Raw genomic sequence first — 12,815 nt, 5'->3', positions numbered from 1 at the left:
TTTTGCAGAAATTTGGCGTGGAGTTCCCCCTTGAGCTCATTCTCTGCTTGGCCATGGCAAAAGTCGCCTGGCCTGGGGCGACTTGTAAGTCGTCCCAAGTCAGGTTGAAGTCATCACAAGTCGTGTTGAAGTCGTCCCAAGTCGCGCTGTGATCTTAACTCAAGTCGTGTACAAGTTGCCTCACTCAAGTCGCCTACAAGTCGTGTTGCCCCTGTGTGAATGGAGCCTTAAGTAAGTGAGTAAGATGTTAATTAAGAATATCCTACATTTGTTGAGGGTAAAGTAAGTGACGTTAGAAGGTAAAGGAGAGATTTGAGTTATTTATTAAAGGAAGGTGTGCATTTTGCAAGGTTTTTCAATGCATTGTTCTTTTTATATACAAGCCGGGTTTCAGAGCCATTTTAGAACTGACATAGAAAGAAAGAAAAAAAAAGTGAAGGAAAGTTACATTTAAAAACGGGAAGTTAGCAGAGCTTGTTTTGAGAGTTAAAGGGAACATTCTATTTGCGTTGAGGAAATGATTTTAAAGGACAGCCAGGATGGGAGGTTTTGGGCAGGTAAGGAAATTAACACAGAGAGAGTTTTGTTTAAAATAAGGATTTTTAAAGTGTCACAGCTAGTTTCATTTGTATTGTCAGATAAAAGGTGTTGTTAAACTAGGGATGTGCAGATCAGTGCAGATCCCTGTTTGGCAACGGGCACGGTAAAAATGTTCAACCAAGGGTAAAAAGAGAGAGAGCTGGTGGGGAGGCTAGAAATCTAGTTGAAGGCACCCCACCTCGTGAAATGAGCAGCCCTGGTGCTGGGGTCTCGTGAGACTTTTGCGGGATTACGGTACCAGAGATTCATAGAGACATCAAGATGTTGGTTAATTGGGCAGTGATTAAATTGCTGCTGGATGCACTGACAGGGGGACATGGTTACTGTTTTGGGGGGTCTGAGTTCGGTAGAGGGAGAATATGAATCTTCCTGCTTCCCCCCTCGGATTCCCCCGGATTCCCTCATCGCTCTCTCCGATTCTCCACCTCTGAGCTGGTGGGTTTGGGGGTGTGAATTCTGACATGGATCTCCGGTGAGGCAAAAGGGTCGCAGTTTTATGGACTGACTGTTTCTGTCGGAGGGAGAACATGTTTAAACACTTCTCCCACGACTGTCTCTGCTTCATGGACTGTTTGTGGACTGTGGTTAGTGGCAGTCCTTGGGTCGCCCTGTTCGCAGTTTTATAAGATGGACACATGGGTAGAGGGAACTGGTTAATGGAGAGAAATGCTTAATTTTATGTGTATGTGGATTTTTGTCTTGTCTTGGAATTCCAATTTAGAGTATAAGATTGTTTTTGTTTTCTGAATTCAGATAGATGGTTGGGTAGTTGATATATGTCCTATGATCCTGCTAAGACAGAGAGTATTGCTAAAGTGGGCAGGTAAAAGGGACAGAGTAGGGTACTCATCTGTGTGTGGTGCTTTAAGAGGATTGAATCGCAGATTTTGGACAAAGACAGATTACTATTTGAGTGATCCCTCCTGTCCAAAGTACTGTTTAGCACAATGCACGGAGGTACATATCCGCTCACAGAGATCTGCTATTTTGTTTCGGGTGGAAGAGGGGAACAAATTTCAACTATATTTTCACCACGGGTTTTGTGGGGAGTATATTTTTATATTTGTATTCCATAGTCAGCGAGTCAGGGACTTGCTGAAGTGGAAAATGAATGTTAACGAAGGATCTGATTCAGAGAAGTTATCTATAAAAGGTACATGTTTATTGTTAAAATGTTGCAACTAGTGTCAGTCTATAAATGAAATGTGTTGGGCGTATACTAAGCCGATATTTACTCCATAGTAAATTGGGAACATTAAAAGGGGAATGTGACATGTCACTGATAAAATTACCAAATGTTTTTTTAAAGGAATCTGATCAGATGCAAATTTTTAGAGTCTGACTTTAAGACTATTTTGGGTGTGGTTGCCTATCCTTACATTATTAGAGTTAAAGTGTGTTTTTTTCTGATAACAGCAAAAGTGCTATATTTGTGCAAATTGTTTTGATAGTGTTTAAGCTGTATTAACAATGATTTTGAAATATTGATTTTGACAGGGTTGAGAATATTATAATTAAGAAAAACAGAATTCGAAAGTAAATAAAAGGGAAGTTGTATATTCCAGGCGCTACGCCAGAGGAATTGTGGTTAGTAAAGAAAAAGAGAAGTGACTGTGTTGTGTAATTCCGGACACTAGAGAGAAAAATATTAAGGTTTGACGGTGTTATGAATGGAATGGCCAGATGAATGTGGGATGAGAGAGAGTTGTTGTATGTGTGTCTGGAATGCGCACAACAAGGTGTCTCATATTGTGTTTAGGCCCATGTTATACTTTCCCTAAAAGTTTGGGGTTAAATTAAATTAAAATAATTGATAAAGGGATTTTGGTAAAGGAAGGGTGAAAATTTGAAAAATTGTTTGAAGAAGTTACTGAAATTAAATGACTGTAATCAAGATACATTGCTGCGTATATTGAGTCCATGGGGTACTAAAATGTGATGGGAAGGATTTATTTGAAATAAGCAATCAGAATGACTATTCTGGATATCTACCTTCTGAATTCCCAGGGTATCAGTCATGAAGTGTTGGTGATGAAATGTTGTTTATCCATCAATGTTTTGTTTGATGCTGATGATCAGACATATTTGCAAAGTTGGGAGACTTCTGAGTCAGAATATGCGTTTGGGTAAAATGTTCTGTCCTAAGTCCCTCGGGTCCACTTGGATCCCGGAATAGAAGAAACTAAAGAGGTTTAAGTTTTGTTGAAGTTATGCTATAATACTGGGTTTGGAAAAATGTTTAGTTAAATACATTGAAGCTATATAATGAAAACCCTTGCTGAGAAACATTTTCATTCCTGCATGTTTTACTTATGTTTGAGTCAATTGAGAATATTATTTTTTTTTTCTTTCAATAGTTTTTTATTAAATTTTTAAGAAAGTTTACATGAAACATGCATATAACAAATGCTTTCCAGCGAATATTAGTACAGCCGACTTATAGACAGTAATCAGAACATATAAAACCTGAGGTTACACATAAGAACTTCTGTAAGACAGTAATAGTAACATTAACGGAGGAGAATCTTCATAAGATAGTGCTGGGCTAAGCTCGAGGCGTCTGCGCACACCCCGAGCTACGCCTCTGTTAATCGCAGGCCTTATGGGTCCCCTGCCCCCGACCGCCCCAAAAGGGATCACACTGCAGCCGGAGGCCGAGGACCCGCCCTATAACTCCTCACAAAATGCAAATAAATGATGAAACATTTGACAGCAGCAGCAGATTTAACCTCTAACTTGCTTCAACCTATACCCAAACTAGCTCTTAGAGAATACTCAAACATCCCAGTCGGATCTGTAATCATGAATGTGCATCAGTATCAATGTGCGAGATAACAAAGAAAAGAGAAAGAAAACAAGTAAGAAAGAATAGAGATGGAGAGAAAGAGAGGATAAAAGAGATCAAAGAGGTGTAGGTACCCAGGTCCATTTGCCATTTCCATTTACACGGTATTGCGCCTATTACCGTATTGTTTATACCATTCCACCCAAGGCCGCCAGATTTGAATTCTAGATTGGAGACTGTTCTGGGAAGCCAGAAACATAATTTCATACGTAACATGTAAGTTAATTGTCTCGATTACTTTCGCTACAATAGGAGGGTCTGGGTTTGCCCATTTCCTCGTTATCTCCAATCGTGCCCCTAGTAGAATTTGAGACAGGACGTGTCTATGTGAGTGGGGGAATGAATCTATACCTAAGGATAGGAGTGCAAGACCCGGATCGCCCCTCCTGTGCGTACTTAAGACGCCACTTATAATTTCAAAAACATCCCTCCAGAATTTTGTTAGTTTTGGGCAGGCCCATAGAATATGTTGTAGGGATCCCCTCTGCCCGCACTGTCGCCAACAAAGAGGCGACCTGCTCAGGTCGAACCCAGCCAATCTTGTGGGCGTTAGATACCACCGCAACAAGATTTTCTGGTACAATTCCCATAGATTTACGCTTTTAGTGGCTCTATAAACAGACGCTATAGCGGTCTGCCATTGCTCGATGGTCCAATGCTCTTGTAAGTCTAATTTCCAAGTTCTCATGGAGGGGTATTTAAGAAAGACCTTCTTCTGGTGTAGGGAACCATAGAATAGAGAGATACCTCGGATGGAGGTTTTTGAATTATGGAGGTAAGCATAAACTTGCTGAGGGATAGCAGTAGACATGTCCCCAATGTTCTGCAATAAGTGCGCGATTTGGGCATATGCATAGTGATCCCTTGGCTGCAAAGCGTATTCAATCTGGAGAGTGCGAAAAGTTTTAAGGGCAGGCCCAATTTTCAAATCATCCACCAAGGCGATTCCCCTGGGCACCCAATGGGCAATGTGTAAATTCGGGATCAATACTTGTAAGCTCGTAATGGAATGCCGTACGACTCTGACCGGGGTTGTGGTTGAGGAATCCTTAAGAAAGAGATTCCACGTCTGTAATGTTGCCTTGACAGTGGGTGGCAAGTGTGACGGGAAGCGTTGCATGAATCTGCTAGACATAAGTAAGTCGCACAGCCTTCCATTAGGAGATTGGTATGATTCCATGTCCCTCCAACGGGGAACATGGTCCTCCAGAAACCAGCATTTCAATTGAGCTAGAACTGCCGCGACGTAATAATCCTGGATAAGCACATGTCCCACTCCCCCAGCCAGCCTGGCTTTAAGCAGTTTGTGGAAAGCACATCTCGCCCTTTTCCCCTGCCATAAGAAAGCATTCAATTTAGCTTGTGCTGTGCGGAAAACGGGGCTTGGCACTGGGATGGGCAGAGCCCTAAACAAGTAAATGAACTGGGGGAGTACCATCATCTTGAAGGCCGCTAATCGGCCGGACCATGTCATTTCCAACTTGCTGATTGTCTGGAGCTTCAGGGGAAGTTCATTCAAAAATGGCGTGTAATTAGCTTCGACCAGCTGTTCCGATTTATCAGTCAGAGTGACTCCAAGATATTTAATTCCCCTGGCGCTCCAGACGTAAGGAAATTGAGCCCTGAGCTTGCTGCTAGTATAATTATCAATACCCAATCCTAGGATATAAGACTTATTAGTGTTCACCTTATAGTAGGACACTTGTCCGAACAATTTCAAAGTAGCATGCGCTGCCGCCAGGGAGGGGCCCACCTCTGTCATGATTACAACTACATCATCCGCAAACAAGCTAATAGAGTGCGTCTGGTTACCAAGAGGGAAACCCTTAATATTCGGATGGGTTCTAATAGCAATGGCTAAGGGTTCCATCAATAGATTAAATATTAGAGGTGACAGAGGGCACCCCTGCCTGGTACCGTTCGATATTTTAAATGGGGTCGAGAGGATGCCTGATGTGTAAACCCTGGCTGAGGGTTCCGAATACAGGGCCAGAATCGTGGATAAAGCTAAATCAGAGAAACCAAAGGACTCCAGCACCCTGGTCATATAGAGCCAGTGCACCCTATCGAAGGCCTTCTCCGCGTCCAGAGACAGGAGCAGAGAAGGCCTTCGCTGCGTCCGCGCAAGGTGGATAACATTTATCATGCGGCGCGTGGCATCTGAGGTTTGTCTGTGCTTGGTAAATCCGGTTTGATCCGGGTGTATAATCGTAGGTAGTATGTCAATCAATCGTAAAGCTATCATTTTAGCATAAAGCTTAATGTCAGTATTCAATAATGATATTGGTCTAAAGTTTGCCGCAGAGGTGGTCTCCTTCCCCGGTTTTGGCAGCGCGACAATCAAGGCCTCCAACATTTCCCGAGGAAAGGAGGATGAGGCAGCAGCGGATTGGAAAACCTGGAGCAATAGAGGTGACAGTGTAGCTGTAAATGCTTTATAATATTCCCCACTAAAACCGTCTGGGCCCGGTGACTTATTGATCGGAAGCAACTCAATAGCCTTTTGCACTTCTGCTAAAGTGAACGGGGCATTTAAGTATTGAAACTGGTCCGCTGTCAATTTGGGTATCGGTAAACCTGACAGAAATTGTTCGATAGTCTCCGATGTAGGTTGAGTAGTCAGTGGGTCGTCCTTCAAGTTGTACAAGCTACTGTAGTACCAGCTAAAGGCGTCAGCTATCTGTTGTGGGTGATAAAGTTTCTGATTAGTAGTGGGGTGTAGAATGAATTGAATTCTATGTTTGTATCTATGCCCTCGGATAGTGTGCGCTAGCAACTTCCCCGCCTTATTGCCTGTGGAATAATAAGTCATTTTGAGTTGTTTAGATGCTTTTTCAAAGTTTTCCAGTAAGTGTATTCTAAGGTCAGACCTGAGTATAGACAACTTTTGGGAGTTAGAGTGGGAAAATTGAGTTTTATTTTGCGTTTCCAGGTCCGTTATCTCTTTGAGTAACGCGTTAAGTCTCTGCTGCCTCCTCCTCCGGACCCCCGCTCCCAGCTGAATAAATATACCCCTCATATATGCTTTTTGTGCATTCCATAAAACACCTGGATCAGTCACTGACCCTACATTATCGCTTAGAAAATTCAATAAGTGTGTGCTTAATTTTTCCTTCAATTCTGGTTGTTGCAATAGAAAGGTGTTCAATCGCCAGACCGGTGCTGTACGCGGGTTATACGAGTCTGCCACGGACAGGGTTATCGACGCATGATCCGACCACGTTATCGAGTTCACACCAGCCGAAGCTGTCTGTAAGAGTAGCTGTTGATCCACCAAAAAAAAATCAATTCTTGTGTAAACTCCATGTGGTGGGGAAAAAAAAGTATAATCCTTTTCATTGGCGTGTAAACAACGCCAGGCATCATATAACCCCTGCCCGTGGACAGACTGTGACAAGGAAGGTTGGGTTCTAGAAACATTGGAAGTGGAGTCCATCTGAGGATCTAGAGTGATATTAAAATCGCCACATATAAGCAACCGACCCTGCTTGCAAGAGTTAACCCGTTTCATCAACCTGTTAAAAAAATGCACCTGTCTACTGTTGGGGGAATAGACATTCACTAGAGTGTATACAGTAGAATTCAATTCACAAATCAGTATTAAGTATCTACCCAATGAGTCTGATATCTGCTCAATTAGTTTAAAGGCCACCGTATCTCTGATAGCCACTAAAACACCCTTGGTCTTTGTGTCTGCATTTGCAGTGAATATAAAGGGAAACCGTTTGTGCGTGCATTTGGGTGGTGCCTGCTTACAGAAATGAGTTTCCTGCGCACACACAATGTCACTATTATACATGGATGCCTCTCTCCACAGAGATTTACGCTTCACAGGGTGATTCAGACCCTTGGTGTTAAGTGAGAGGATGTTAAGTGGCATACTTGGATGGGAAATATGATGATTTGATCCTGCCGGGTCTCGGTGTCATAGCGTCAATACTCACAAAATAGGGCACCCAGGGAAACGCAGGAAGCGTCGACACATCAAACAAGTCCTTCATGTATCGAAGAGGAAGGCAGGTCCGTGGATTGAGGGAGTTCAAAAGTCGGGACCGAATCGCATCAGTCAGGTACCTCAGAGGAAGAATAGGAAAATAGGAAGAAAATGAAAGAAGAGAAAAAAAGTTGAACAAACAAAAGGGAGAGCATAAATGCAGCAGGTGGGAAAGTCCCCGGATGGTACGAGGCATTTCCAAGTCACTGCTGTCCATCCTTGGGGAAGGTGATGAACCTTTTAGCAGCACGAGGCCGAACTCGTGCTGGGGGGGTGAGTTCAGTTCTGGTGCAAAAGCAGTCCTGGACCGGGACTGATGGTAAAAATAATGAAGCTGTTTGGCCCGCTTCAGTTGTGCGAAGTAGCATTTTTAGCGGTGACTCGTCTCCATTCCTGTGGGAGGCCATGTGGAGTGCTAGTGGTGGAGCCCTTCTCATCTTCCTCCGACATAATGCCCCATTCTCTAAGCAAATCGATCCCTTTTTCCAGGGATGTGATGGTAAAGGATTGATTATCTTTGGTGATAGAAAGCTTAGTAGGATAACCCCACCTGTACAAGATCTTGTGGTTGCGCAGAATCTTTGTCACTGTGTTGAGGTTTTTCCTCTTTTGCAGAGTATATTGCGACAAGTCACTGAAAAATTGCAATTGGTGATATTGTGGAGGGAGCGACTCTTGTTTCCTCATAAATATCATCAGCTGCTCCTTTACGTGGAAAAAGTGCAATCTCATAAGAACATCCCTAGGCACTTGTTCCGATAGGTGGGATGGTTTTGGTAGGCGATGGATCCTATCAATAGTAACGTCCAAGTCGCTGAGATCAGGGAGCAAGGCTTTGAACATATTGGCGACATAGAGGGTGAGGTCCGACTGTTGTACTGATTCAGGGATGCCCCTTATTTTAAGGTTGTTCCTCCTGGATCTGTCCTCCATGTCCGCCATCTTTGCTTTAACCCATTCCATGTCAGTTTCCCGCTCATCATGAGCATCTACCAAATCGTTGATAGTGCCTGCAAATTCCTCCATTTTTGCTTCCACATGATCCACCCTGTTTCCCAATGCTAGTATATCCGTGTGGAATCTGTGCATGTGCTTAGCCATATCCGATTGCAATGTGCTACGCAAGGATAGTAACATATCCTTTAAAACTGTGTCCAACACAGGCTGGTTTTGTGTAGATAATGTCTCAATAGGTTCAGGTAAATCTCTAGTGTCCTCCCCTGAATCCGAGGCCTGGTTCGCTGCCGGACTCAATCCATCCTCATCTAGTCTGGGTTTAGCTTTAACAGGGCTGCGGGAGGATGGGGTGGAGGGGGAGGCAGATTTCTCCTCATCTAAGTCTGTATTTAAGAGAGATGTACCTTTCGCCGTTGGTTTGTGTTTAGGTGCCGGTCTCCTCACTGTGTAGGCCTCGGCGCCATCTTGCTCCACCTCTCTCCCGCTGAGCGGATAGAAATCGGTCAAGCGTTGCGGTTTGCGGTGCTGGCGACGTCTCCCCGACATGGTGGACAGTGCTGTGGTGAGTCCCGCTGCTAAAACGAGGCAGGGGGCCATTGAGCTGAGTCGCTATAAGCCGCTGTAGTCCCGGTTCGCTCGGAGCTCTGGGCTCACACGTCCATGCAGCTGAGAATATTATTTTTAATATCTCCAATGGTTAAGGCCTGAATTGATCAGGTAGATTCTGTGACTACTCATGTCAGATGGGGAGTATCTGCCCCAGCCAGCCTGCATTCACCCACAGCCCTATTCACATGAAGAAATGCCCACCCCAGTCATACCCTACACCCCATCCATACCCTGCCCTATATCCTGTCCGAGTGAAGTGATGACTACAGCTTTAACATGGAAATCTTTGTTGTTCATCTTTGTTGTTCAAATACCATAGGAGGTGCTCAGATGACTAAAGGCAGACTCCGGCTGGAAAATGTTCCTGCGAATGATACCTCAAGGGGGAGCCACGTGACACAAACCTGGGGTACAAAAATTCCTGTGAGCACCACATGAAAAAGATCCAGATGTGCCAGCCGAAAGTCCCCGGTCTCGCCCAACGCATCAGTTCCAGTCTGTCTGTGGATATCAAGTTCTGTACTTACAAAGAGGCAGTGTTTTGGGGTAGAGAATTCATGTCTGTACATATGAGTGATCACAGAATTGAACTAAAAGGTTTTGGAAAAAGTTGAGCAGAATGAGAGTTATAATGTGGACATTTCCTTTTCCTTCTTTTTCTTCAAATCTAATGGACATTCAGAAGCCATCCAAGAGACTTTTCTTTTTGAGTATTTCTTTGGGACTATTTTCATTTGGCCTAAAGGCTATCATGCCCCTCCCACTTGTTTCTATGAACTGTCACGCCCCTTCCTCCCTTTTGCATTCCATGGACAATTGCTATGCGGCTGAGATTACATGTTTGTTGTTTCCTATTTTTGCATGCTTAGAAGGTGATCCGGGTGAGGGTCAGGGGGTAATATTGGGATTGTTGTTGTAGTGTGTCCAGTACATGCTCGACCATTTCAGTGTATACTGTTTGAAGGGATGCTGGCATAGGCACTGTATTATATATGTATTGGTTCACATGTCATCTACCAGCCTCTGTGTTCTAGGGGGAGCCTTAAGGTTATATGTGGCCTACCCGATAAAATCACTAGTAACACACTTATTGGACATAGAGGGGATGTGCATTCAGAGTCTACAGGAACTCCACAGTGCTTGAAACCTTAGATCGTGCCCTACGTCACACTTCATGCATGCCTCTGGCCCCCATACTGAGATGGCCAAGCTACTTTCACAGCTTGCTTTTGCACGATTCTCTGAGGGTGCCCAAAAGGTCCTTAAGCAGACAGCCACTGGCCTTGGACAACAGCATGTACATCTGTTGTGGAAGACCATGCCATCCATGGATTCTGAATGATTCCAGGGGATGGTGTTACTTGGCCTCATTGGTTCTGATAGGGGTTATTCTCAGGGACAGTGAGGAACGTCACTTGCTCAAGGCTAGTGTTCATCCTGGATGCCCCCTCAAACACCGTTATGCTAAGTCATTGTTTCTGTAAATGAACATGACCTGGGCATGGTTCCTCTCAGGAGCCTGAGGGGGTATTGACATGATGAAAAAGCAAAATAATTGCTTGGGAGCCCCCTGGGTAACATGGGGGGTTTGGTCTCAATGCTGAATCCTGGATTAATCCTGGATTGGGGATATTGCAATCTGTGTTTTACTGATTTTGCTTATGGTATTACTTTTATATGCCTGCTTCAGGTTTATTATGTGCTTGGTTTCCGAGGTACTTGACCTTCCAACCCAGCTGCAGCTAATAGAATATATCTTAACTTTTACTGTGGCCACCGGGATGAGTATGTCACAGTGAGAAGAAGTAAGTCATGTTCGTGGTTTGTCATGACTTAGAGGGGATTGTAGTAATATGGCTGAACCAGAGTGACTCCATCTTTGTAAGTTCATATAGGATTAACCTGGGTAACTTTACTAGCTGGTTTAGATTATGTATCTGCAGACTGTAGCAGTTTTTCTGTAAACATGTACATAGGGAAATATAGCTTGCATAGGCAGTCTCATTCTATGCTGTCTAAGTAAAGAGATTGTGTCACAATATGTCTGGGCCACATATCCCATGACTGTGATTCAGAAGCATATGACATGAGTAATGATATGTATTGATATGTAATGATGGTGTGTAATGTACGCCTATGTATTAACCACACCCATGTTCTATGCAATGATTGGCTGATAAGGGTGCATATAAAATGCAGTCCCTCCCACAATATATTAGACAACTCCTGAACTTTGGTCTTGACTCATCTCTTATTGTCTTTGTCAGGATTTTGTCTCCTTATTACTGCAGTATTAAGTAAAGGGTTCCATGAGTATTGTAATTGCGTTAGTTACACCTAGCTGGTCTTTGTCAGGTATATAGAAATACCATTTAAATCACAACACTTGGTAAAGACTTTGTTCCCTTTCTAAATATAGGCACTAATGAGTCCCTAAAAATTAGATACAATGGCTTTGAAATTACAGAGCTCAATTCTTTTAGGATCCGTGGGTGGATGCCATCAGGTCCAGGTGCTTTATCCACCTTTATTCTGTCCAAATATTTCTGGACCATATCACTTTTGAGCCATTGTGGATTTGGGGCTGCGTCCCTACCACCCCCATTATAGACATGAGCTCCCCTATGCTCCTTTGTATACACAGAGCTGAAGAAAGTATTTAATAAGTTAGCCTTCTCTTTGTCCCTAGTCACCCAATCCAGATTATTTTGTAAAGGGCCTACATGCTCAGACTTGACCTTTTTACTATTAATATATTTGAAGAATTTTTGGGGGTTTGTCCTACTATTTTTTGCAATCTGTCTTTCATTTTTTTTATTTAATTTAATTTAATTAATTTAATTTTTTGGCCGTGAGCCACATCGGTTTTATTTTTAGCCTTTTAAACTTATTGCCCATGGGAATATACTTTGCCGTGAGATCACAAACAGTCTTTTTGAAGAATTCCCATTTCTGTTCTGTGCCCATTGATGCCAATTTTCTCTCCCAGTCTAGGTCCTGGAGAGCAGCCCTCATCCTTGTAAAATTTGCTCTCTTGAAATTAGGTGTTTTTATCTTCCCCGTATGTGATTTTTGCTTACAGCTAACATCAAATGAAATCATGTTATGGTCACTTCTACCCAGGTGTTCCTTTATCTGAACATTAGTAATACGTTCTGCATGGTTTGAGATTACCAGGTCCAACAGAGCATGATTCCTAGTTGTGGCCTCAATAAACTGGACCATAAAATTGTCCTGTAATAGGTTTATACATTTTTGCCCTTTTAACTGTCCCAGCAGTGCCATTACCCCAGTCAATTTCTGGGTAGTTAAAATTCCCCATTATTATCATTGTCCCAGCCCTTGCAGCCCTTTCTATCTGTGCAAGGAGCTGAGTCTCCACCTCCTCATTAACATTGGGTGGTCTATAACAAACTCCAATGATTAACTTTGAACTACGCACATCTGTATGCAGTTCCACCCATAATGCCTCAGACTCATCACACTCTCCGTCCACCAGGTCCTCTTTCTCATTCGTTTTAAGATCACTTCTCACATACAGACAGACCCCTCCACCTTTCCTTTTTACTCTCTTTCTGAAAGAGTGCATAGCCCGGAATATTAATAGCCCAGTCATGTGAGGAATGAAGCCAAGTTTCAGCAATACTGATTACATCATAGCTCTCCTGATGCACCAGAGCTTCCAACTCACCTATTTTGCTTGGCAGACTTCTGGCATTGGTGAACAAACATTTTAATGCATTCATATATTTTGACCGGTCACATACTATCCTCTTGGGTGTTCCAAGATTACAACTAGGACTTGCTATA

The 12,815-nt window shown here is 43.3% G+C and overlaps 1 long non-coding RNA gene across 1 annotated transcript in view; it reads left to right on the top strand.

Annotated features, from left to right (window-relative positions):
• Positions 1–486: 486 nt before the first annotated feature.
• LOC143925487 (uncharacterized) overlaps positions 487–12,815 on the top strand; it is a 31,871-nt gene continuing 19,542 nt past the window's right edge. The window contains exon 1 of the long non-coding RNA XR_013262004.1: positions 487–557. This is a non-coding gene — a long non-coding RNA (uncharacterized LOC143925487). The remainder of the gene's footprint in view (positions 558–12,815) is intronic.

This window comes from Lithobates pipiens, unplaced genomic scaffold, assembly GCF_037356315.1.
Source record: "Lithobates pipiens isolate NorthernLeopardFrog02 unplaced genomic scaffold, aLitPip1_a1.2 Scaffold_22, whole genome shotgun sequence".
Classification (NCBI taxonomy): Eukaryota; Metazoa; Chordata; class Amphibia; order Anura; family Ranidae; genus Lithobates; species Lithobates pipiens.
Note: the sequence above shows the minus strand (reverse complement) of the source record. Positions and strands in the feature narration are given on the sequence as shown.